Source organism: Tachyglossus aculeatus, chromosome 2, assembly GCF_015852505.1.
Source record: "Tachyglossus aculeatus isolate mTacAcu1 chromosome 2, mTacAcu1.pri, whole genome shotgun sequence".
Taxonomy (NCBI): domain Eukaryota; kingdom Metazoa; phylum Chordata; class Mammalia; order Monotremata; family Tachyglossidae; genus Tachyglossus; species Tachyglossus aculeatus.
The window spans coordinates 35,555,085-35,582,550 of record NC_052067.1 but is presented as its reverse complement, the minus strand read 5'-3'; the positions used below and the strand labels follow the sequence as shown (position 1 = coordinate 35,582,550).

At 44.0% G+C, this 27,466-nt stretch overlaps 1 protein-coding gene across 2 annotated transcripts in view; it reads left to right on the top strand.

The window, feature by feature from the left end:
- The window catches only part of CPNE4 (copine 4), a 526,299-nt gene that overhangs the window by 56,310 nt on the left and 442,523 nt on the right, over positions 1-27,466 (top strand). The window contains exon 2 of one of the 2 annotated variants that reach the window (XM_038762604.1): positions 12,056-12,187. The gene's annotated coding sequence lies outside the window, so the exon portion shown is untranslated. The remainder of the gene's footprint in view (positions 1-12,055; positions 12,188-27,466) is intronic. The other variant, XM_038762594.1, reaches the window with a different exon arrangement.

The window sequence follows — 27,466 nt, the reverse complement described above, 5'->3', positions numbered from 1 at the left end:
AGAACTGAAAACTGGGGGTAGGCGAGAGGTGATCTTGTCTGAAGATGACTTCCCATGACCCTTCTCATTGAACAGGAATCTGTCCACTTGTTTTGTTGTCTGTGTCCCCTTCTAGACTGTGAGCCCGTTGTTGGGTAGGGGCCGTCTCTAGATGTTGCCAACTTGTACTTCCCAAGCGCTTAGTACAGTGCTCTGCACACAGTCAGTGCTCAATAAATACGATTGAATGAATGAATGAACCCGTGACCTCCGACTCCAAAGCCCGTGCTCTTTCCACTGAGCCACGCTGCTTCTCTGAGCCACGCTACTTGTCCTGCCTGGACTCTGAAGACTGTCACTTAGGGTGGCAGTGATGGGGGTGGGAAATGAATGAAAAAGCCCAAGATAGGCTCTTGTCTCCCAAACAGATCCGCAGGGTTATGTCTGGGTTTCTAAATTGGGGCTTGGAAGTGGTGCTGTTATTTTGTGCCTCCTGCAAGGAATTGGTTATCTATAATAATAATAATAATAATAATAATAATTATTATTATTATTATTATTATTATTATGGCATTTATTAAGCGCTTACTATGTGCAAAGCACTGTTCTAAGCGCTGGGGAGGTTACAAGGTGATGAGGTTGTCCCACGGGGGGCTCACAGTCTTAATCCCCATTTTACAGATGAGGTAACTGAGGCCCAGAGAAGTGAAGTGACTTGCCCAAAGTCACACAGCTGACAATTGGTGGAGCCGGGATCATCCGGCTCCAAGTGTGGCCTAGTGGATAGAGTCAGAAGGACCTGGATTCTAATCCCGACTCCTCCACTTGTCTGCTGTGTGACTTTGGGAAAGTCACTTCTCAGCGCCTCAGCTGACAATTGGCAGAGCTGGGATTTGAACCCAGGATCTCTGACTCCAAAGCCTGGGCTCTTTCCACTGAGCCACGCTGCAAACTATGTATTTGAGTCAGGTATAGAGAGTAGATAGTGCCTAATACTAAGATTGCAAGAATTTGCATACTTTGTTATTTTGAAATTGCTTTATTGACTTCAAATTGAAGGGTGAAGAGAACCAACCCAGAAAAAGAAAAAAAACCCACTTATCTGGAATGTTCTGAAGGGTTTATGTCCATTAAGGATTTAGAAATTCTTGTAGAAAAAGGACTTTGAGAGATTTTGTTTTTACTTCCGCATTATGCCATTGAGGACTTTGCTGAATCCAGCCATGTGACACAATCACGACGTGGTTGAGAGTTACAGTCTGTGGTAATTTGGGAGTCTCCAGTCGGCTACATGTAAATCCCATGTTCCAATAGCTCATATTTCTACCAAACATTCATAACTTATGGTCTTTCCATCTTCAGTTTGCCTACGTTCCCTACATCTAGATGAGAAAGCTCTGAGGCACATTTTCATTTTCTTCCATTTTTCTGGACCGGACCCGATTCTTGTGGGCTTCTAAGCTAAATAGGTCATTAAGATAGGTGGAATTGTTCATGTGATAACCCGGAAAATGTCTTCCAAAGTCTCTCCTCGTGAAACAGGGGAGTTGGCAAAAGAAAGCTAAAACTTATCCAAATTCTTTTCATCAAATCTGTTCCTTCACATGAAATCTAATTGACTTGTATCTACCCCAGTGCTTAGAGCAGTGCCTGGCACAAAGTAAGCTCTTAATAATAATAATAATAATAATAATGGCATTTGTTAAGCGCTTACTATGTGCAAAGCACTGTTCTATGCGCTGTACCATAATAATAATAGGATTGAAACCCCTGTGTAATTTACTGATAACTTTGTACTTTCGAAGCAACTGAGCCATAGAGATGACATCACATCATCATCAATCGTATTTATTGAGCGCTTACTATGTGCAGAGCACTGTACTAAGCGCTTGGGAAGTACAAATTGGCAACATATAGAGACAGTCCCTACCCAACAGTGGGCTCACATGTGAGGCGGAGGGCCTACAACAAATCTGAGTAAGCTGTGGATCAGAACTCAAGGACTCAACCTGTTAGATTTTACTGCAAAGTACCATTGAACAACAACAAAAAATCTGGCTTTCATTTATTTACTTGGTACCAGGTTATATAGAGAAGCAGCGTGGCTCAGTGGAAAGAGCCCGGGCTTTGAAGTCAGAGGTCATGGATTCAAATTCCGGCTCCGCCACTTGTCAGCTGTGTGACTTTGGGTAAGTCACTTCACTTCTCTGGGCCTCAGTGACCTCATCTGTAAAATGGGGCTGAAGACTGTGAGCCCCCCGTGGGACAACCCGATCACCTTGTAACCTCCCCAGCGCTTAGAACAGTGCTTTGCACATAGTAAGTGCTTAATAAATGCCATCATTATTATTATAAGTACACTGAACTGAAATTTGAATTACCTTTTGAAGCCCCTTCTTTGACTCTATTCGTTGCTTCTGTTTTCTACAGCTATCTTTCATTCATTCATTCAATCGTATTTGAGTGCTTACTGTGTGCAGAGCACTGTACTAAGCGCTTGGGAAGTACAAGTTGGCAACATATAGAGACGGTCCCTACCCAACAGTGGGCTCACAGGCTAGAAGACTATCTGTGCATCGTTGGATGGTGCATTGCCTCTAGACTTCAGCGCTTAGAACTGTGCCAGCACTTAGAACAGTGCTTTGCACATAGTAAGCGCTTAATAAATGCCATCATTATAAGTGCATTTCTACACTGTAAGCTCCTTGTCTACCAATTCTGCTGTATTGTATTCTTCCAAGTGTTTAGTAGAGTGCTCTGCACCCAGCAATCGCAGTTGGTATTTACTGAGCACTTATTATGTGCAGAGCACTGTATGATGTGCCTGGGAGAGTACAATACGACAGAATTAATAGACACTTTCCCCGAATGTAAATGCTCAATAAATACCGTTGGTGATTATGATGATACCTTGGTAGCAAAATTCAGTGAAAGCGTTCTGTGCTGTTGATGAAGATCTTGGTTTTGAGTAGGATGGCCTGAGTGTGTTGATACATAACTTGAATTTTTTTTCAGGTTTACTTAATCGTAGCACTGTGCTGAATCTGCAAAGCGGTTAATAACCATCCGCCTGCCTTCCTGTACATGTACCTCATTAACAGATACCTGTTAATGAGAAGTGCGAAGCTGCGTGGCTTCATTCATTCATTCATTCAATAGTATTTATTGAGCGCTTACTGTGTGCAGAGCACTGTACTAAGCGCTTGGGAAGTGCAAGTTGGCAACAAGTTGGCTTAATGGAAAGAGCACAGGCTTGGGAGTCAGAGGTTGTGGGTCCTAATCCCCGCTCTGCCACCTAACTGCTGTGTGACTTCGGGGAAGTCACTTAACTTCTTTGTGCCTGTTACCTCATCTGAAAAATGGGGATTGACTGGGAGCCCCACTTGGGACAACCTGATTACCTTGTATCTACCCCAGCACTTAGAACAGTGCTTGGCACATAGTAAGTGTGCAACAAATATCATCCTCATTACCTGCATGTAGCAGTTCCTGTCATATAGCAGATAATAATAATATTAATATTAATAATAATATTATCCTCACTGTACCTCATTCTCGCCTGGTTCCACCATCGACCCCCAGCCCACGTCCTTCCCCTGGCCTGGAATGCCCTCCCTCTACACATCCGCCAAGCTAGCTCTCTTCCTCCCTTCAAAGCCCTACTGAGAGCTCACCTCCTCCAAGAGGCCTTCCCAGACCGAGCCCCCTTTTTCTTCTCCTTCTCCCCATCCCCCCACCCTACTTCCTTCCCCTCCCCACAGCACTTGTATATACATTTGTACAGATTTATTACTCTATTTATTTTACTTGTACATATTCACTATTCTATTTTGTTTAATGATGTGCATATAGCTTTAATTCTATTTGTTCTGACGACTTTGACACCTGTCTACATCATCATCATCATCAATTGTATTTATTGAGCGCTTACTATGTGCAGAGCACTGTACTAAGCGCTTGGGAAGTACAAATTGGCAACATATAGAGACAGTCCCTACCCAACAGTGGGCTCACAGTCTAATGTTTTGTTTTGTTGTCTGTCTTCCCTTTCTAGACTGTGAGCCCGTTGTTGGGTAGGGACCGTCTCTATACGTTGCTGATTTGTACTTCCCAAGCGCTTTGTACAGTGCTCTGCACACAATAAGCGCTCAATAAATATGATTGAATGAATAATAATAATAATGACATTGGTTAAGCGCTTACTATGTGCAAAGCACGGTTCTAAGCACTGGGGTGGATACAAGGTGACCAGGTTGTCCCATGTGCGGCTCACAATCTTAATCCCCATTTTGCAGATGAAGTAACTTGGACTGTATTGAGCTTGGCTGTTCAATTTGAGTCAGTCAACCCATCAGGCACACCCAAAGTGGTCAAGCGGGCCTTAGGCAGAGGAAAAGCCAGAGAGAAAGGTGGTCAAAAGCAGGATCTTGACCTTTGTGCTTCCACAAATGTCATTCAGATGGAACCCAATTAAGCTATAAGGCTGGACCTGTATCTAACTCACGCGTCATGCCTGAAGCATCACGGGCACTCGACAAAACTGCATACTGAGCCAGATTCTACGGATGCCTAAGCTATTCCCTGAGAACAGATTACTCACCTTTTAGAAGCTGCATTAACTCATGAGTACCCTGAAGCATGGTGGTGTCTCATTCATTCATTCATTCATTCAGTCGTATTCATGATGGTGCCTCCCATCATACACAAAGAATCAGCTTCAAAGACTAAAGGACCAAGAACCTGCGTGAAGGAATTGATTATAGTGCTAGTAGTTTGGCAGCATCATTTGCAGTCCATCATCCCTACTAGTCTTATTCCCAGTGGGGAGGTTAACACCATAAGAAGCAGCGTGGCTCAGTGGAAAGAGCCCGGGCTTGGGAGCCAGAGGTCAAGGGTTCTAATCCCAGCTCTGCCACATGTCAGCTGTGTGACTTTGGGTAAGTCACTTCACTTCTCTGGGCCTCGGTGACCTCATCTGTAAAATGGGGATGAAGACTGTGAGCCCCACTTGGGACAACCTGATCACCTTGTATCCCCCCCCCACCAGGGCTTAGAACAGTGCTTTGCACATAGTAAGCCCTTAATAAATGCCATCATTATTATTATTATTATTCTCTGGGCCTCAGTGACCTCATCTGTAAAATGGGGATGAAGACTGTGAGCCCCACTTGGGACAACCTGATCACCTTGTATCCCCCCCAGTGCTTAGAACAGTGCTTTGCACATAATAAGCACTTAATAAATGCCATTATTATTATTATTATTATTATTATTATTATTATTCTCTGGGCCCCAGTGACCTCATCTGTAAAATGGAGATGAAGACTGTGAGCCCCACGTGGGACAACCTGATCACCTTGTATCCCCCCCAGTGCTTAGAACAGTGCTTTGCACATAGTAAGTGCTTAACAAGTGCCATCATTATTACTATTATTTATGGCCAAAGTGACTGCCTCATAGTGCTGATGCTGGGCCAGTAAAGGCATAGAACAGCGGACAGTTGCCAGGGGAGTAGCCTTGGTAGCCACTGTGGTCTCTACCCTCCTAATTAGCCAGTTATTTGGGGGACTTCTGCTCAATATGTCCACCACTTGAAAAGCAATGTGTTTTTTCTATTAGAAATCTGCAGCAATGATGACATAGCCCCAGTAGGCTGTTTCATCTCCCCATCACATTATAAGGTGTAGGTCAGAGTTTGGGTGGCCAGTCAAGTTCTTAAAAAATCAAATACTATCCTATTGGGAATTCAGTGATGCTCAGAATATAGAGAGGCACTGGGAGATGCCAAGTGTACTAAATGCTTAGTATCAATCAATCAGTCATATTTATTGAGCACTTACTGTGTGCAGAGCACTGTACTAAGCGCTTGGGAATTACAAGTTGGCAACATATAGAGACAGTCCCTACCCGACAGTGGGCTCACAGTCTAGAAGGGGGAGACAGAGAACAAAACCAAACATATTAACAAAATAAAATAAGTAGAATAGATATGTGCAAGTAAAATAAATAAATAGAGTAATAAATATGTACAAACATATATACAGGTGCTGTGGGGAAGGGAAGGAGGTAAGATGGGGGGATGGAGAGAGGGGCAAGGGGGAGAGGAAGGAGAGGGCTCCGTCTGGGAAGACCTCCTGGAGGAGGTGAGCTCTCAGTAGGGCCTTGAAGGGAGGACACTTAGTACAGTGCCTTGCCCAGAGTAAGCACTCAGTAAGTGCCACTGATTGAGATCTGGATGAAGAATAAAAATTGGTGCTATTTTTCTAATAATAATAATAATGATGGCATTTATTAAGCGCTTTCTATGTGCAAAGCACTTTTCTAAGTGCTGGGGAGGTTACAAGGTGATCAGGTTGTCCCACGGGGGGGCTCACAGTTTTAATCCCTATTTTTACAGATGAGGTAACTGAGGCCCAGAGAAGTTAAGTAACTTGCCTAAAGTCACACAGCTGACAGTTGGCGGAGCTGGGATTTGAACCCATTACCTCTGACTCCAAAGCCCGGGCTCTTTCCACTGAGCCACGCCTTAAGCCCACAACCACATAGTTTTCTGGGTTAATTTCTCGAAATGTAGTGCAGAGTAGGTATGAGAAATGTAGTCTGTGCCATCTTCTGAATAATGCTTTCTTTCCCCCCTCTTATACAGCCTTTTAAAATATGATTTAAGCTTCACAGCATCCCTACCCAAATGATGGCCTGAGACATGATAGTACTTAGATTATATGCCTCTATAATGATACACTTTGGAGCAGAACCAGCCAGGCCTGAAACTCAAGATAAGTAGTTGTACTTACAGGTGTGGTGATTCCCGTCTCTTTTCCTTGCATCACCAGAGTTCAGCTATGACAGTGAGCTTTGTTTGTTTTCTGGTGGAGTAGACTGGGGAAAAGAAGGAAGTGTTCAGACATCTGTTCAGAAATGTTTGTGGTATCTGAAGAACTCTTACACTAGAACGAAGTCAGTTGTTTGAAAAATCAATTTGCTCTGTGGTATTTTCCAAATCCTATGGCCAATCACCTCCTTTATATTAACCTGAAAGAAAAGATTCAGAGAAGGTGGTCATTTGGACAATAAATTGGAAATGTATTCTTCCCCATTTGTGCAATTGTCCTCATCTCTGTGAGGTAAAAATAATACTGGCTTCCAAAATAGAAATCACCTGTCTAGATGTTTTGTTGTCTGTCTCCCCCTTCTAGACAGTGAACCCACTGTTGGGTAGGGACCGTTTCTATATTTCGCTAACTTGTACTTCCCAAGCGCTTAGTACAGTACTCTGCACACAGTAAGCGCTCAATAAATATGATTGAATGAATGATGGTCATTTGGGCAATAAATTGGAAATGTATTCTTTTCCATTTGTGTAATTGTCCTCATTTCTGTGAGGGAAAAATAATACTGGTTTCCAAAATAGAAATCACCTGTCTAGATGTTTTGTTGTCTGTCTCCCCCTTCTAGACAGTGAGCCCATTGTTGGGTAGGGACCGTTTATATATTTCGCTAACTTGTACTTCCCAAGCGCTTAGTACAGTGCTCTGCACACAGTAAGCGCTCAATAAATACGATTGAATGAATGAATAAAGCATACATTTATCTTAATAGGGCACACATTCCCTGCCTCTGGTTCATTCAGAACAAAAAGTCTTTGGAAATGACACATGTCGCTGTAATAATTTGGGATCAGACTGATAAGATTAATTTTGGTTCTCTTATGGGCCTCCAGATTGTCTGGGAGAATACATTATTGGCGATTTCTAGTCCCCTTTAGGAAAGGAAAATGTAGCATAATCTGAAACTTGCTTTTTTGGCATTCAGGATATAAGAGTTTTGTTATACGCTGCATACAAAAGGCAGAACTTCTCGAACTTCAGGCACCAAGTTAGACAAGAATCCTAATGTAGAGAATAGCATTCTTAATGAGTGCTTAACACTAAAAACCAATTATTTAACCAGAACAGTTACTTTTCTTGATTGTAGCCTTTGTCTTCATGCTTTCTTGCTTCTGGGAAGTTTCATGCTAATAATTTGACCCATTACACTGATAGCTTCCTTCATCAGAAGACTCACACTCATTCCATCCAGGGAATCATCACTATGACAGTTGGTAGGCCAGATTGGCAAAATATTTCCATAGGCTATGCTGCTTCCCCTGGGACATAAGTAAAATGAGTGAACAGGGGTACAACGGAGGATTTTTTTTTTAATGTGGAAGACCAGTTTACTACTACTACTACTACTACTACTACTACTACTACTACTACTAATGGCATTTGTTAAGCACTTACCATGCGCCAAGCACTGTTTTAAGTGTTGGGGAGGATACAAGGTGATCAGGTTGTCCCATGTGGGGAGCGCAGTCTTAATTCCCATTTTACAGATGAGGGAACTGAGGCACAGAGAAGTTAAGTGACTTGCCCAAGGTCACACAGCAGACAAGTGGTGGAATTTGGATTAGAACTCACAACCTCTGACTCCCAAGCTCAGTCTCTTTTCACTGAGCCATGCTGCTTCACCACCCCCTCCTTCTCCCTCCTCCCTCCTCTCTCTTCCTCCTCCTCCTCCCCCTCACCCCAACATGGTGCTGAAAAGTCACCTTCTTGAAGCATTGTCCATCTATGTCCATCTAGTCCAACTATTTCTGTGTCCATCTATTTCTGTGTCCATCTATAGTCCATCTATTTCTCGGTGGATTTGTGTTTTTACTTGGGCCCTCCTCAGCACTTGGACCACCGCTTTTATTCCATACAATCAACTGTATGACCTGTAAAAGGTTTTCCCTGCCCTCCTTGCTTTTGGTTTCCCAATTTTAGCTCAACATTGAGCAGCTGTATGGGCATCCTAATGTTATCCATTTTCCTCATGTGTCCCACAGCAAAGCCGACATGAGAGTATCACTTTGGATGTTGCTCTGTCTGAGCTATTTTCACCTGCTCGAAGCTGTGTATATTCTTACAGAATATTTCTCCACCCTTGCAATTTGAGAAAACGTGAAAGCCGGGACTAACCCTTATTTTCTCCCTTTGTCGTTGTCCATAATCCAGGGACTATTTTTGTCTTTTCTACTGGCTTCCTGTTGTTATTCAGTTGGAATGTATGCAGTCTAGGTACCAGAGGTTGACTCCAATATGCACGGGAGACCTGTCCCTGTGGATAGAATAAGGGTAAAGCTCTTTGGGTTTGCGTGTGGATCATGGGGGGTCAGGACACCCTCCCCATACTGTTCCCATTTGTGCACTCACCTCTGCCTTCCATCTGCCACTGGATGTTTTTGGATTGGAGCAGAGGCCCAACAGAATTGATTAAGGGAAAGAATGAAAGGTACACAGTTCAATGGGCTTTGGCAAGCCTCTTGACCGGGACTGTGAGCTCTGGGAAAATGCCCACCTTTCCCAGTAGTTAAAACAGTTCTGCCACTGGATTTTTTTTCATATCTGAGTAAGGATACTGATTCTGAACTACAAGAACACTTGTGTGGACAGTTGCGGCATTTCCTCCGGTTAACACCAAGAAACGTACGAACTCTGGATGATTCAGGAAAGAGGCATTTGTTTTTGTTGGAGACCTTTCTGAGCATGACATATGGCTGGCCATGAACAAAGGGCCATGCTATTTGCTTGGTAACTGTTTTAGTGCCAAGTAAACCCTGCAATAACTGTGAAGGAAAAACATTTCTGCCTTGCAGTAAACCGTTCCTAAAGATAGATTGCCATCTAGTGATCACTTCCCCCTCTCTTCATTTCTACCCTTTTCATGCAACTGGATGCTTGCATTCATTCACTCAATCAATCAATGATATTTACTGAATGCCGTCTGTGTGCAGAGCACTGTACTATTCAAATGAAAAGACGCATTTGGATCTTCATGCTTTCCTTGGTCATCACTTCCACCAACTTCTTGGAAGTTACTATTAACTGGCAGTGAGTCAGAGACTGGAATTATTAGGCAGTCTTCACCCAGTAGGTCCACAAAGGCAATTAAATAAACCCAGAGAAAGGCAATAAATGCGATTGAATGAATGACGGGAATGTGTGCAGGGGAGAAAAATGGAAAAGTTGTGGTTTGATAAGAAAGGGCGAATAAAGATGTGTCTTCTGATAACACCCATTAGTGTGCTTTCAGTCATTGAAGATACCATTGTCCTCATCATCAGTGGTATTTATTGAGCTGTGTGCGGAGCACTGTACTGAAATCAAAGGCCTATTGGAGCCCATGCAGTATTTAAAGTAAATTGATGGATTGCAAGGTTTCATTTGACAGACTATCAGATCTCTCTTTTTCTCTCCCCAGATTCTTTGGATCGTTTTATTTCTTGCTTAATTTTTAAAAATCATGGGTTTATTATTCTTTTTCAGACCATATTAATATTTATAGGTGAAACGGCAGTATAATTCTGTTCACCCTATTCACAGCATTCATGAGTTTGCAAACTTCAGTTTTATCCCTTATGAGGCTTCATTTTTCCAGGCTGAAGATTCCTAATATTGACGGTCCAGCCTCAGCTGGAAGCTTCTCCATCTTTCTGAGTATCTTGATTGCTCTTCTCCATTCCTTCTCCAGCTCTGTTATGTTTAGAGCTACCTGCTGTATTCTAGGTGCAGGCATGGCATGGTTTTCCACAGAGCAAAACTGTGTTTATTTATTTTACTTGTACATATCTATTCTATTTATTTTATTTTGTTAGTATGTTTGGTTTTGTTCTCTGTCTTCCCCTTTTAGACTGTGAGCCCACTGTTGGGTAGGGACTGTCTCTATATGTTGCCAATTTGTACTTCCCAAGCACTTAGTACAGTGCTCTGCACATAGTAAGCACTCAATAAATACGATTGATGATGATGATGATGATGTGTTTGTTTTTCAGTCCCTTCTTGATGGTGGCTAGAAACGAGTTGGTCTTTTGGAGGTGCTGCAGTCCATTGGACAGATAATTTAATAGAATAGTCAAGATGACTTTCTTTTCTCAGTAGTGATTATAATCCCGGATGCCATCATCGTGTAAATTATTTGGATGATTTTTTTTTCTATGCGTTACCTTATACCTACTCACAATGAAGCCCATCTGCTATTTTTCCACCCAGTCACTCAGCAAGCTTTTCCAAACTGCACGGCATTTCACTACCCAGAAGAGCTTAGTGTCATCCAAAATGGTGGGGATACCCACCACAATCCATCTTTTGACATGGAAGTTTTCATTTTGGGACATGTGTATAATGCCGAGGTGCTCCTGAAGGAACATTTGTTAATACAACAAGAATTGATCTCTACCTTGCCTTCTGGAGAATCCATGCTCCTGGAGGCTCCTCAGCATCTCTTTGGAGAGGAAACTGTTGGAGCGCCTTTCCATTTTCATGGGAGGCACTGAATAGGATTCAGTTGATCACATGGCGTGACTGGTCTACTTATTGAAACGTTCAGAAACAATCCCAGAAGTTACAGAGGGCAAAGCGGTCCCAATTATTTCTCCAAGCTACAGAGGGTGTTGGTTTCCCCACTCATACACATCCTCAGTTGATTTTTTTTAAAAAAATCCCCGTACAGGTACAGTGATGGAGCATTCCTTCACTACTGCCTCCCTCTTGGGGATCTTCCCAATTAATAAATTACTCAGGCCTCTTTGACAAGTTGTCAAATTCAAACAACAAGCCCTTCAAAAAATACATTCCCCATCCACTCTGATGAAAAGTAGAAACGTGTTCCTTTGCCCGCATTTCAATGCCTAGTATGGCTAGTATGTCTGCTTTTATTAAACCAGACATATAAAAACCAAACCTATTCACCTTTTTTTTTTTTACCCCAAGGGAACGAAGCCATAAAAGAGGTGGACATTGGAAAGGAGATGAACTAGTAATGGATCATCTTCCTTCCCTTCCCCCAGGGAAGGGAACAGGTCCACTAATTCTTTTGTGTTATACTCTCAGAGGCAGATAGTACATTGCTCTGTATAAATGCCACTGATGGAAAAGTTTAGCAGCAACCAGAGGAAAGGGACAAATCAGGTGAGGGGAAGGCGATAAAAGCAGCTCAATAATAGAATTTTCTTCAAAATTGTTGGCTGTACTCATGGTTGCTCTTTTTTTTTCAGGTTGGGCAGTATTTGAGGAGCCCTGCCCCACACGTGGGCTAGCTGAAACCACTACTTCTACTCACTCTATCCGTCTCCATCCAAGGCTCCTGTGGAAGAAAACTTCACGGACTCTGCGTTGTGTTCAAAAGGGTATGTCAGAGACAAGTTTATTACTTCTAGCCCTTCTTCTAGCACTAATAGGGAGTGGTGGTTGACAGGCAGAGTTTCCTCTACAAGTCAAGGCCAGCTCAACTTCTAGCAATACAGAGTTGCTTTATTATAATAATAGTAATAATGGTATTTATGTACAGTTGGTACAGCATCCTAGCTACACACATGATTGAAGAGCACAAATCACTGTATCTACCTTAAGGAAGCAGCGTGGCTCAGTGGAAAGAGCCCGGGCTTTGGAGTCAGAGGTCATGGGTTCAAATCCCTGCTCCACCACTTAGCTGTGTGACTTTGGGCAAGTCACTTAACTTCTCTGGACCTCAATTACCTCATCTATAAAATGGGGATAGGACTGTGAGCCCCATGCGGGACAACCTGATCACCTTGTAACCTCCCCAGCGCTTAGAACAGTGCTTTGTGCATAGTAAGTGCTTAATAAATGCCATTATTATTACTACTATTTAATACAAATAGCAGTAAATTCTACTTGGGGTGATAATTAGGTCCTGCCCGGTTCTCTCCATTATAAGGCTCTGGTGGGCAAACGCTTTTGATAGGCAGGTTAGGAATCCTGACCTGGCTTCTTCCTGTCTCAAGACCTTGTCAAACCAAATTTCCTGATAAGACGGACACCTGAATAGGACAAAACAGGAGAGAGGAGGATATGTGATGTGCCCACTTCGAATAAGTGGCAGCTTGGCCAGAAAAAATGAAGTCCAGGCCTGAAGGCCCGTCTCATTCCGTCTCTTGGTATTCTACCATTCTTAGGGATTCTAGTCACTGGAGGTATTATTGTTCATTTAAACGAGGTGTTTAGAAGAGGATCAAACAAGTCTAAAAGCAAAACAGCTCAGAAGGAATGGTTGGATGAGAAGGGGCTAATTTCATTCATTCATTCAATCAATAGTATTTATCGAGCACTTACTATTCATTCATTCAATTGTATTTATTGAGCACTTACTGTGTGCAGAGCACTGTATTAAGCGCTTGGGAAGTACAAGTTGACAACATATAGAGACGGTCCCTACCCAACAACAGGCGTCCAGTCTAGAAGGGGGAGACAGACAACAAAACAAAACATGTGGATAGGTGTCAAGTCATCAGAATAAATAGAAATAAAGCTTGATGCACATCATTAACAAAATAAATAGAATAGTAAATATGTACAAGTAAAATAGAGTAATAAATCTGTAGACCACTATGCTTCTGCATTCTCCCGCTTTGTGCTTGACTCCAAGGAGGAGTCAAGGAGCCATGTTTCCAGGACTCATATTGCTCCAGACCCAGCCTCTGCTCCCCAGGGGAGTCTTTTTGCAGTCAGATCTTGAGGTTTGGGCAACTGGCAGCAAAAGACCATTTCGAGGTTGGGGTTGGAAGTCTTATGGTCTGATCCCCAGCATACCCTGAGCATCCCTATCCAGCCTCTCTTCCTCCTCATGCTCCTTGGCATAGGCCAGTTTGAGCCTCCTCATTGTTTCAATTCATTGTCTGTGCAACTGTTGGCAGCAGTTTAAGATCACATAAGACGGAGGGCAGGAAAGGTAATCAATATCATCAACAAGCAGTCAAATTCTGACCCCAAAGTTTTCAAACAATCCAGTAAACCATCCCCAAAAGTCATCACTGTTAGCGTCACGGAGGCCGCTTACTGCGTTGTGTGTCTGTCAGGGTGGTGCTCACGTCACCCTCACGATCAGGAGGTAAGTGCGATATTCTTTTTCCGATAAGCTTATGTATCCCCCCGCTTTGGCTAGCTATGGTTTAATCCAAAGCCAGTCTGGTTTGCGATACCAGAGTCCGAACGGCAGCCTGCTCATCCTTCAGCATTCCCAAATCATTTGCCGTTTCCTCCAGGATTTTTGAGAGGACTCCAGCTGCTCTAATAGTTCAGGCGATCCTGTAGACGGGAGTCAAGTTCGAAAAGAATTTGCTTTGTTTTCTGATATCGCCCGGCGATTCCTTAGTTTTCCTGAAGGAAGTGCTTACGGGTGACGTTCAATTTCCTGGCAATTGCAGATAGGCCTTATCTCCACAAACGAGTCCCATTTCCACAGAAGGACATATGGCAGAAGGACATATAGGCAGACTGGACTGTACAGTCCAGTGTGGTTGTGCAGGTATTGTTACCTACAGAAATGGAAGTGTTTGAGGAGGTTCCAGTGTCGTGATAGCATATATCCACGTCTGGAACCCAGTTACCTAGAAGATAGATTCTGCTTGGTGGAGATTTGATGGCGATTTTCTCCTACCCTCCACATCTGCTTAGACCAGCTGTATTCAGCCATTGTACTGCTGATCATTCATTCATTCATTCAATCATATTTATTGAGTGCTTACTGTGTGCAGAGCACCGTACTAAGAGCTTGGGAAGTACAAGTTGGCAACATATAGAGACGGTCCCTACCCAACAGTGGGCTCACAGTCTAGAAGGGGGAGACAGACAACAAAACATATTAACAAAATAAAATAAATAGAATAGTAAATGTGTACAAGTAAAATAGAGTAATAAATCTGTACAAACATATATATAGGTGCTGTGGGGAGGGGAAGGAGGTAAGGTGGGGGAATGGGGCGGGGAGAGTCTGGGAAGGCCTCCTGGAGGAGGTGAGCTCTCAGTAGGGCTTTGAAGGGAGGAAGAAATAATAATAATGATGGCATTTATTAAGCACTCACTATGTGCAAAACACTGTTCTAAGCTCTGGGAAGTTTACAAGGTTGAAGGGAGGAAGAAATAATAATGATGGCATTTATTAAGCGCTTACTATGTGCAAAACACTGTTCTAAGCTCTGGGGAGTTTACAAGGTGATCAGGTTGTCCCACGTGGGGCTCACAGTCTTAATCCCCATTTTTCAGATGAGGGAACTGAGGCATAGAGAAGTGACTTGCCCAAAGTCGCACAGCTGACAAGTGGCAGAGCCGGGATTTGAATCGATGACCTCTGACTCCAAAGCCCGGGCTCTTTCCACTGAGCCACGTAATAGTGTAAACAGTCAGGTTCCAAGAGACTGGAAGCGTGGGTATTCCCCCTGGGCTACGGTGAGGTACTCGGGCACATTCGCAACGATTACTTATATTAAGGTCACCAGCATACTGAATCAAAGTAGAGAGGAACGTGTTGGCCTAACAAGGGGGTGGGGGCAAACTACATAGTCTGAAACCAAAGATTAATCGTTTCATTTTCTAGCCAAAATACAAAGGAAAAATGAGGATTAGACAAATAAATCCAATTATTCCGGCAGTCTTTTCAGGTCCCAGTAGGCGTTTGGGTCCTTCCACAGTACGGTCACTCGAGCTGCTGCTGTTAGCCGTGTGGGATCCCCGTCTCAGGAGGAGTGGCAGTTTTCTTGCAGTGAGAGGCGTGGATCCGGGAGTTCAGGTTCCGGCACTTGACGATGAAATGGTCCACTCCACCGAGGTGCCAGGGGGTCCTTTTGTTTTGTGGACCTTTGTTTGAGAAGCAGCACCATTTCTTCATCTTCCCCCTTTCCCTGGCGTTTGGCCTTATTCCTCAGTGGAGAACACAGATCAGGGTGTGGCTGTCTAACCCCCAGACTGTAAGCTTGTTTTCGGCAGGGAATCTGTCTCTTTATTCTTCTATTGTGTTCTCCCAAGCGCTTAGTATAGTGTTCTGCACACAGTAAGTGCTCAATAAATAAGATTGACTGACCTTGACTTGTACGCAATCCCCTGGTTATAAAGAATGCTAGGGTGAGTTGGGCTCCTCTGGGAGGACCTCCTGGACCTGGGTACTATAACTCTGAATTCACTTATTAATGATCTACAATAATCGGACAGCAAACCATCTGCTCCTTAATAATAATAGTAATGATAATAATAATGATGATGGCATTTGTTAAGTGCTTACTATGTGCCAAGCACTGTTCTAAGCGCTGGAAAGATACAAGGTAATCAGGTTGTCCCACGTGGGGCTCACCGTCTTAATCCCCATTTTACAGATGAGGGAACTGAGGCCCAGTGAAGTGACCACACAGCAGACAAGTGGCGGAGCTGGGATTTGAACCCACGACCTCTGACTCCAAAGCCCGTGCTCTTTCCACTGAGCCACGCTGCTTGTGTTTACCTGTGGATTTAGTATTCACCTGTGCGCATCGGTATGCCTCGATCTATTTGGAAAAATATCGGTGTGTAGTGCCTAATGACAGCATTTGAGCATTTGAATGATGTCAACTTGGATATTTACAAAGGATCCCTGGGGTGGCAGAGGAGCAGCTTTTAGTCTGACAGATCAAGCTGCTATATTGTCTCTCAATCTTGCGAAACGAGGGAGCAAACCAAAGCTTTTTCGAGGATGCAGTTATTCCTCTTGGCTTGCACGGCTCAATGCGTGGGTCAGATGAGCAATCTATGGTTGCGGGGGCATCAGGGGCAACCCAAAACCTGAAGGGACGTGGGTGTAGCATGCTGATGTCCAGGTAGACTGCTCTGGGGCAGAGGCAGCGTCCTGAAAAGAAATCATCACCCATAGTTCCCAAAGAGGGTTCACAAATGGCAGAGAAAACTCCAGCAACAGGAGCAGAGAGAGGAAAGGGGGGCCTCTCTGGAGGCAATTTCTGCCAGAGCACTTCCTCGGGAAACGTCATCAGTAACCTGCTGATGTGCCCAGAATTTAAGCCTCGAGAGTGGGTATTAAGGACTCTGGGTTCAGCTTAGAGCACTAGGTCACTAGGTGATGTGATGGATGATGTGATGTAGGTGATGTGGAGCTGAGCCCAAAAGTAACCTCTCACACTTGGTTAATCAGGACAGTAACAAGAGTTGGGTGCGTGGCTCAGTGGGCTTTGGAGTCAAAGGTCAGGGGTTCAAATCCCAGCTCCACCAATTGTCAGCTGTGTGACTTTGAGCAAGTCACTTCTCTGGGCCTCAGTTACCTCATCTGGAAAATGGGGATTAAGACTGTGAGCCCCCCCGTGGGACAACCTGATCACCTTGTAACCTCCCCAGTGCTTAGAACAGTGCTTTGCACATAGTAAGCACTTAACAAATGCCATCATTATTATTAAAAGGGTCACAACTGCCCTGGAGGATGGCAACAGAAAGTAAAGAGCCTAAAATGAGGGTGGTGGAAGTTTCCACTGCATAGGCAGCGGCGGCTGTGACTATTGCACGCAAGCGAGGGTGGAGGCCTGCCACCACAAGAGCAGGAGCTGGGCTAAAATAAGCAAGGGAGTGAAAGTTGCTCCCCCTCCTCCCCCTCTTCATCCCTCCAACCTTACCTCCTTCCCTTCCCCACAGCACCTGTATATATGTATATATGTTTGTACGTATTTATTACTCTATTTATTTTACTTGTACATATCTATTCTATTTATTTTATTTTGTTAATAAGTTCTGTTCTCTGTCTCCCCCTTCTAGACTATGAGCCCAATGTTGGGTAGGGACCGTCTCTATATGTTGCCAACTTGGACTTCCCAAGAGCTTAGTACAGTGCTCTGCACACAGTAAGCGCTTAATAAATACGATTGATTGATTGATTGATTGAAAGTTGACCCCATGTCTCTGGACCAACACAGCTTGAACAAACCCATGGGAGGGCCTCCCTGGGCTGCTCACTGGGACCCAAAGATAAGGGTTTCTTTGTCAGGGCTTTCATTGTTTTAACCTTTAACACAGTGGACATTTTCTATTAATAATCATTTGAATCAAAAGATAAGCAAAGAACAGATCAAACCCATTCTTAATACACTTAATTTCCACTGCTCAGCAACTACATTTTTCCTTGTGTGCAGCTACCCCCCTTATCCCAGACTCTTTAAGATTCTCGGACAAAGTTTCTCAGCCTAATCCTATTCCAGGTAACCCTTAATGACCATTTGAAAGCTGGGGTTTCTAAAATCCCTAGTCATATAAGGAGATGTCCCACTCTCGTGTCCTTTCCCCAATCAAATCAATCAATCGTATTTATTGAGCGCTTACTGTGTGCAGAGCATTGTACTAAGCGCTTGGGAAGTACAAGTTGGCAACATATAGAGACAGTCCCTACCCAACAGTGGGCTCACAGTCTAGAAGATGTTTGTGTAACCCTGTAGGCTTCCTGGCATCCAACACAGATTCCTTAGGTTCTCTTTTTAATTCCCATTCATGAAAAAAATCCAGATTTAATTATCACTTCAAAGTTTCCCTTTCCAATTCCTGGTATCACCTTCTCACTCAGAACAACATCTCTTTACCCAATTTCCATATTTCAGTTCATCCAACATTATATAGGAAAGGTACACATGTTTTTCTTATATTTTTTCTTTTACCACACATTGTTAGTTCCACAGTAAACATAAACATAATAATAATGATGGCATTTATTAAGCGCTTACTATGTGCAATCACTGTTCTAAGCGCTGGGGAGGTTACAAGGTTGTCCCACGTGGGGCTCACAGTCTTCATCCCCATTTTACAGATGAGGGAACTGAGGCACAGAGAAGTTAAGTGACTTGCCCAAAGCCACACAGCTAATTGGTGGAGCTGGAATTTGAGCCCATGACCATTGACTCCAAATAATAATAATAATAATGGCATTTATTAAGCGCTTACTATTTGCAAAGCACTGTTCTAAGTGCGGGGCTCTTTTCACTCAGCCATGCTATTTCGGTTTCATTGTTCAAACTATCATGTTTATACCGGCCAGGCACGAAGATGACAGAAGGTATTTGACTTACTTATGTACCTCTTACCAAATAAGCAAATCTGCAGTTGAATTCGTGACAGAGTAATTAGATCAGGACTCCTACAAGCAGGCTTAGCCTGAAAGAGCAGTTGCAAACTCTCCCCTCTCAATTACCTCCTTTGCAGTTTCACACTTAACCAGTTGAGAACTAGTTTTCCCAACAGTGTTTATCCACACTTCATAATAAAGCAAGTTAATCATTTGCTTAAGGGAGGCAAGACCTTGCTTTTGATTGAAGGAGGTGCCTGCCCTCAAATATCTGTAGACCTTCTAAATTGATAGCCCCAGCCCCGTAGGGGTTTTCTTATTCCAAATAAGAAAGGAAAGTTGGTTAGGTTTCCTACCCCTATGCCTCAGTCGCAGATTACCTCCAACTAACTAGGTGATTTCAAGACTTGCTGAGAGAAGGAAACAGATTAAAACAGCAAATCAATCAGTGGTATTTATTGAGGGTTTACTATGTGCAGAGCACTGTATTAAGCACTTGGGAGAGTCCCATACAGCAGAATTAGCAGATATGTTCCCTGCCCATAATGAGCTTTCGGTCAAGAGAGGGAGAGTTACTGTATAGAAGAGTTGGTGCTGAAGTAATAAGGTACATAAGATACTTTGGGAAGCATTTTGGATGAGAAACTGTGAGGACACAGCCTGACATTTTAAATCAATCAATCAATCAATCGTATTTATTGAGCGCTTACTATGTGCAGAGCACTGTACTAAGCGCTTGGGAAGTACAAATTGGCAACACATAGAGACAGTTCCTACCCAACAGTGGGCTCACAGTCTAAAAGGGGGAGACAGAGAACAGAACCAAACATACCAACAAAATAAAATAGGATAGAAATGTACAAGTAAAATAAATAAATAAATAAATAAATAGAGTAAACCCAGTGAGAATGTGACATAGGGTCATGGAGTCATATGGGTTGCTCTGATTTTTTAAGAATTTTTAAGAATAATGTTCAGAGCTTCCAGAGGTCTCCACTTAGTAAGCGCTTAATAAATGCCATTATTATTATTATTATTGTATCCCCCCAGGGCTTAGAACAGTGCTTTGCACATAGCACTTAATAAATGCCATCATTTATTTATTTCTTTACAAGCAGATCAGGTTGTCCTACGGGGGGCTCACAGTCTTAATCCCCATTTTCCAGGTGAGGTAACTGAGGCCCAGAGAAGTGAAGTGACTTGCCCAAAGTCACGCAGCTGACAACTGGCGGAGCTGGGATTTGAACCCGTGACCTCCGACTCCAAAGCCCGGGCTCTTTCCACTGAGCCACGCTGCTTCTCTCATATAAACACTGATCTTTCACGAGAGGCTGGTTTGGTGCCTGCAATTTAAACTTGTTTAGTGCTGATCTAAACATATACTTTAATCCCAGAAGCACCCCAGATGTGATCCCATTTTGCAGCTCTCATTACTTGGACTCTGGGAGGACAGGAGTCCAGGTCGGGTAAATACAAATGAAGATTTCCCCAGTGAGTTTGGTCATTATTTGCTCAAAAGTCTCACTGGATCCCTTTCTTTTGATGATGGGGTACTGTGAATTGGCTTGCCACTCTGAGATGTATAGGGGTCCCAGAGATGGCAGCTCTGGGCCTGGCAGAAATTTAAAAGGATCCTCCTCATAGTCACCCTCCCCACACAACCCGCCCATCATAATTCGTCTGGTCTTTTGCTCATTTACTGGGGATTTCCTTTTCTAGGTGTGTGAACACTCTGTTGGGGTCATTCTGTCCTGAGGATCCCACTGCCAAATCTGTCACCGGTCAATAAGATCTGGATTTCAAGATCATACTTACACCTGGCAGCAGGAGCCTGGAGCTAGACAGAACGAGTCAAAATGAGCTGGAATTCAGAACATTGATTTTTTTTTTTCTCATTTTCTCCCGGGAGTCCTTAAGACTCCTCACTCGAGATTGCAGGCGCCTTTTAAAATTTTCGTCATACCAATCAAAATATAAATCCCCCTGACCTCGGTCAATTTCACTTCTTTTTGACTCTAATACCTTGGTCAATTTCACTTCTTTCGGGCTTTGGAGCCAGAGGTCATGGGTTCGAATCCCTGCTCCGCCACGTCTGCTGTGTGACCTTGGGCAAGTCACTTAACTTCTCTGAGCCTCAGTTACCTCATCTGTAAAATGGGGATTGACTGTGAGCCCCACGTGGGGCAACCTGATCGTGTTGTATCCCCCTGCGCTTAGAACAGGGCTTTGCAGATAGTAAGCACTTAACAAATGCCATTATTATTATTATTCTTTTTGACTCTAATACTCCGTGAAGGTGAACTATTTTTTAAATCTAAATCAGTGGTTCCATCTGGGGGGAACTGTTTAGGAGGGTTATTCCGGGTATTAAGTTCTGTTTATCTAAGACCTTGCAAGTTTTAGGTTCATAATGAATTTACATCTAATAAACCAGAGTTCCCTCTGGTGGGAGAGGTACCTCTTTGGACCTTCCCTTTTCCATTTCCTGAGGATTAAAGCAGTTTGGATGCCCTCTGATACCCTGAAGCTATTCAGCTGAAGGGTTATCTACAACTTGCAGTTTTGACACCCTGCAAAGTGACTCTGGACTCTGACCGAAGGCTTGTGTGTGCCTCGGTGGGGAGGACACAGAACAGGTATCAGGCGAGAGGCAGTCTCGGCAGACAGGCTGGATGAAAAAGTAACAACCTCTGTTGTGTCTGTCTCCCCGTTTTAGACTGTGAGCCCACTGTTGGGTAGGGACTGTCTCTATATGTTGCCAACTTGGACTTCCCAAGCGCTTAGTACAGTGCTCTGCACACAGTAAGCGCTCAATAAATACGATTGATTGATTGATTGTTGTGTTCATGAGGTTCCACCAAACCCACTTGGCCCAACCAGTCACACATTAACCTGGCGCCCTGTGCCTTGCTGTAGTTGGGCACCCCGTGCCACTCCCTGGCATTCAGTCATCTGAAAATTCCAAATCCCGTCTGTGTTATTAAAAGGACCAAATTCCTCACTTGTGTCTAACCTACCTTCTGCCAAGCGGTTGGATGACGTAAGCTCATTTGGTCAGATGGCCGCAGTCCTCCTCTCTAGGAACCCTGCTAGAGATTTCAAAAGGTCTCTTACCTTTTTGGTTGCATTCATTCATTCAGTCACTGAGCGCTTACTGTGTGCAGAGCACTGTACTTGGGAAGTACAAGTTGGCAACATATGGAGACGGCCCCTATCCAACATTGGGCTCACGTGCCTGGGGGTCACTGATAGACGGATTGGCCAGACTGCCGTTGTCATCCGAGTCACATCACCACACTGCTGTGGAAGAAAGCTTCATGAACTCTGTGTTGTGTTCAAAAGGGTATATCAAGGATAAGTTTATTACCACTAGCACTTCCTCTAGCATTAGTAGGGAGAGATGGTTGACGGGCAGAGTTTCCTCTGCTAGTCAAGGCCAGCTCAACTTCAAACAATACAGAATTTCTTTTCTATACAGTTTGTTCAGCATCCTAGCGTCATGTGATCGAAGAGCATTAATGACTGCATCTACCTTAATACAAACAGCAGTGAATTCCACTTGGGGTGATTATTAGGCCCTGCCTGGTTCTCTTCATTATAAGGATCTGGTGGGCAAACGTTCTTGATAAGCAGGTTAGGAATCCTGAACTGGCTTCTTCCTGTCTCAACACCTTAACAAACCAAATTTCCCGATTAACAGATAGACGGGTACTTAGGATGAAACAGGAGAGAGGAGGATACGTGATGTGCCCACTTTGAGTAAATGGCCTCTTGGCCAGACAAAAAGAAGTCCAGGCCTGAAAGCCCATTATGTTCCTTCTGTTCGTATTCTGCCACTCCTAGGGATTCTAGTGTCAGAGTTAGTGTTGTTCGCTTAAGCAAGGTGGTTTGGAGATAGTCCAATCAATCAATCAATCAATCGTATTTATTGAGCGCTTACCGTGTGAAGAGCACTGTACTAAGCGCTTGGGAAGTACAAGTTGGCAACATATAGAGACAGTCCCTACCCAACAGTGGGCTCACAACAGGCCTAGAAACAAAACAGCACAGAGGGAATGGTTGGATTTGAAGGGGCTAATGCAGAGAAGCGTGGCTCAGTGGAAAAGCATGGGCTTTGGAGTCAGAGGTCATGGGTTCAAATCCCAGCTCCACCGCTTTGGGCAAGTCATTTAACTTCTCTGGGCCTCAGTTCCCTCATCTGTAAAATGGGGATGAAGACTGTGAGCCTCCCGTGGGACAACCTCATCACCTTGTAACCTCCCCAGCGCTTAGAACAGTGCTTTGCACATAGTGAGGGCTTAATAAATGCCATTATTATTATTATAAGGCCTAGATCACTGTGCTTCTACATGCACCGTAAAAACTAGATACGTCAAAGCCAGATCTCTGACCCCGTTAATTCACGTATAGTATATGATGTAGATTTTCATTCTTCCTCTCCTCACCCTGAGACTCCCATTTTAGGCAAGTTGACCTCTGTGGACTTCCATTCCTGCTTTGGGGGCTTGGACTGGGTTACCTGGGGTAGATAGCTGCTGAGACACTGAAACCGAGTTAATGATAATACTAAGGGTATTGGCTAAATGTTTATTTGCACCAAGCACTGGGGTAGATACAAGTGAATCAGGTTGGAAACAGTCCCTGCGTGCTATTTGGACTGGTTGATTTTGTGGCATGAACATGCATATCTTAGGATTGGGACCAAAGTTAGGACCCAGGGCAGAGGGGAAGATAGCCAGGCACCCAGAAATTTGCTCTGGTATCACTTTGAGAGTGGAAGTGGATATTAGAGAAGCAGCGTGGCTCCATGGAAAGAGCCCAGGCTTTGGAGTCAGAGGTCATGGGTTCAAATCCTGGCTCCGCCACTTGTCAGCTGTGTGACTTTGGGGAAGTCACTTCACTTCTCTGGGCCTCAGTTACCTCATCTGTAAAATGGGGATGAAGACTGTGAGCCCCACGTGGGACAACCTGATCACCTTGTAACCTCCCCAGTGCTTAGAACAGTGCTTTGCACATAGTAAGTGCTTAATAAATGCCATTATTATTATTATTATTACCATATGTGTAATTTGGTAGCAAAGAGACAGGGGACTGTCCAAATACATCCGGCTCTCCTATATGACTGGTTGCATTTCTGAGAAATCCCACGTTAAAGAAAACTTGTTCCGTAGTAGTCACAGTGACATACGCTTGTTAGCCTATGCACAAACTGTTTTTTCTGATACCACACACCCTGTGTCTAAGCCAGCTCGTGTTTCTGGGCATACATTCTCTAATCTCCTAACAGCGCTGTAGCCGAAATGCTCTGTGAAAACACATATTTATAGGCAGAGCTAGGGGAACTACTGAGGTAGGAGGATCGTCTCTATATGTCACCAACTTGTACTTCCCAAGCGTTTAGTACAGCGCTTTGCACACAGTAAGCGCTCAATAAATATGATTGAGTGAATGAATGAATGAAAGGGGGAAAGTATTTGTGTTAACTTTAGGCAGTGCACTGCACTAGACATATGGAGAACACAAGATGTGATCCTGGATTCTGGGCAGTGCAGGCTGGGTAGAGAGGATGACCACAAGTTCGAATGGGTGGCATCAATCAATCAATCAATCGTATTTATTGAGCACTTACTGTGTGCAGAGCACTGTACTAAGCGCTTGGGAAGTACAAGTTGGCAACATATAGAGACAGTCCCTACCCAACAGTGGGCTCACAGTCTAAAAGGGGGAGACAGAGAACAAAACCAAACATACTAACAAAATAAAATAAATAGAATAGATATGTACAAGTAAAATAAATAAATAGAGTAATGGCATGGCACGTGAAGATACAAAAAGCAGCATGATGTAGTGGAAGGGTCAGGAAAGTAGGGCCAGTCAGCCGGGTATGGCTCGTCTTTTCCTGGGAAAGGGACTACCCTGGTTTAAAGGAGTGGAGGTTCACTGGTTCCTTTCTGCCTCCCACGGTTCTCTTCCCTTCCTTCCTCTCTGCTCCCTCCCCATCCCCTTTTCCATCCCATCCGGCATCACAGGCCTGTGAATTGGAAGGACTTGGGTTCTAAGCCTGATTCCACCACTTGTCTGCTGTGTCGCCTTGAGCAAGTCACTTAACTTTTGTGTTCCTCAGATACCTCATCTGTAAAATAGGGATTAAGACTGTGACCCCCCATAAGGGACATGGATTGAGTACAACTTGACTTGCTTGTGTTTAGTGCAATGCCTGGCACATGTTAAATGCTCAATACTTAAAAAAAAATGTTCCACCAACACCTTAACCTCAATATGTCAGAAATTGAACTAATCTTCCCTCCCAAATCCTCTGTTTGACCTAAATTTTCCATCACAGTTGACAACGCTACCGTCCTCCCCGTCTCTAGACTGTGAGCCCGCTATCGGGTAGGGACCGTCTCTATATGTTACCAACTTGTCCTTCCCAAGTGCTTAGTACAGTGCTCTGCACACAGTAAGTGCTCAATAAATACGATTGAATGAATGAACAGCTGCTGCTATGAAATCATCACACGATGTGATGATGGCATCGCATTGCACCACGCTCAGTGTGATGTAGTGAAGTCCTGTGACAGATTGCGGAGAGAGGCCTTATACTGAATAGCTCTTTGCACACCGACTGCTTGAAGTTTTCATTTCGTTTGGCTCCTCCGCACAAAAGATAGCTGACCTTGGATATAGCGGAAAGTGTGTGATCCTAGGAGTCATAGGGTGTACGTTCTAGATCCCCCTCTGTCAGTGACCTGTGGTGTGACCTGAGACCTCAGTTTCTCCGCAGAAAATGGGAGAAATAATCCCCGCCTCTCCCTGCCTCACAGGGAGCTTTTGCAGATAACAGATTCAATCGTATTTATTGAGCGCTTACTGTGTGCAGAGCACTGTACTAAGCGCTTGGGAAGTACAAGATGTAAACGTGCTATGTACCCTGAAGGTTTTATGTAGACAGCAAAAAGCAAACCAGGCCCAGCTATATGGAAGTGTACGTAGCTTGGGAACTAGCAGTAATTCGCCGTAGGTAGGGAATGTATCTGCTATATTGTACTCTCCCGAGCACTTAGCATGGTGCTCTGCACAAAGTGAGCACTCAATAAATGCGATTGATTGATCCATGGCAGGTGGAAATGCTGGTTGGGATTCCAGAGCAGTGTTTAAGGAGGGCCCGGACAGTCATATGGGGATGAAGACTGTGAGCCCCCCGTGGGACAACCTGATCACCTTGTAACCTCCCCAGTGCTTAGAACAGTGCTTTGCACATAGTAAGCGCTTAATAAATGCCATTATTATTATTATTCATTCAGTCTTACGTATTGAGCGTTTACTGTCTGCAGAGCGCTGTACGAAGCACTTGGTGCTTCGTACCAAGTGACATTCCCTTGTCACCAAGTGACGGTGACATTCCCTGCCCCCAGTGAGCTTCCAGTCTAGAGCGAGGGAGACAGACATCGGTAGAAATAAATAAAATTACAGATAAGAACATAAGGGCTGCAGCCTGGGTAGTGTAGGAAATGATAAGGTTGGGGTAAGTTCAGTTCATTTCCTTTGCTTCCCTGTTCATTTGGCTGCTCCGGGAACTTTGGCCAGCTCGATTCTGCTTACAGGATTTCATCTGGGTAAGCAAAGAAAAATAATGAAAAAGGACTCTCTGGGCTTAGGTCTTCAGGCACCAGGAAGGTCACATTAACTCATTCTGATCAGCGCTTTTTTGTTGCTTTGGCTGCCAAAATATTTGCTCAATCAGTTACGCATCCCCTTGGTGTGCCGCGGGGGCTGGACTGATGAATCGTGGAAATGGAAGTTATTAAATCACAGATCTCTCCACTTCAGGTCCAGGTTCCAAGCACACAACCGGGTAATCACTGCCGAGAGAATAGAGGGCAATCCGTGACAACCGCGCTCATAGAGACGTTTATTTATAAAAGGCCTTTTCTTCCCTCTAGGATTTTTTTGGTAGGGGTCTTCATTTCAGAAGCTTGGACTGTTTGTTCTTGCCGAAGTTTATCTTCTTCAAAAGTGTGATTGCCTCATTTATAACCTTCTTGCTGCCTGTGGGAAACCCTACTTGGTACTGGAGGCCCCAGGGTAGCTTGATGGACAAAAAGCTAAAAATGTTACCGGCAGCAATTTGAATGATCCAGGGAGTAGAGCAGTTTCCCTTCAATGTCGGAAGGTAACCTTTACCTTCCCAGCTTCTTTTCCACAGTTCACTCCTCTAAGCAAACTTGGCCTCTCCTACCTCCGGCTCACTGCTCCGGCCTTCCCCCTCTGCCTCCCCCTTCACCAGTCCCATCTCAAATAATTAAATATGAATATATTGAAGGTTTTAAATAACTGCATGGATGAAAAGTCCATAAAGGGCGACCATAATTACTCCCATAACTGCCTCACTTTTTTGCATAATTTTTGCAACACAAAAACGTGGAGTCATAAGTGGAAAGAGCCCGGGCTTTGGAGCCAGAGGTCATGGGTTCAAATCCCGACTCCTCCACTTGTCAGCTCTGTGACTTTGGGCAAGTCACTTCACTTCTCTGGGCCTCAGTTCCCTCATCTGGAAAATGGGGATTAAGACTGTGAGCCCCCCGTGGGA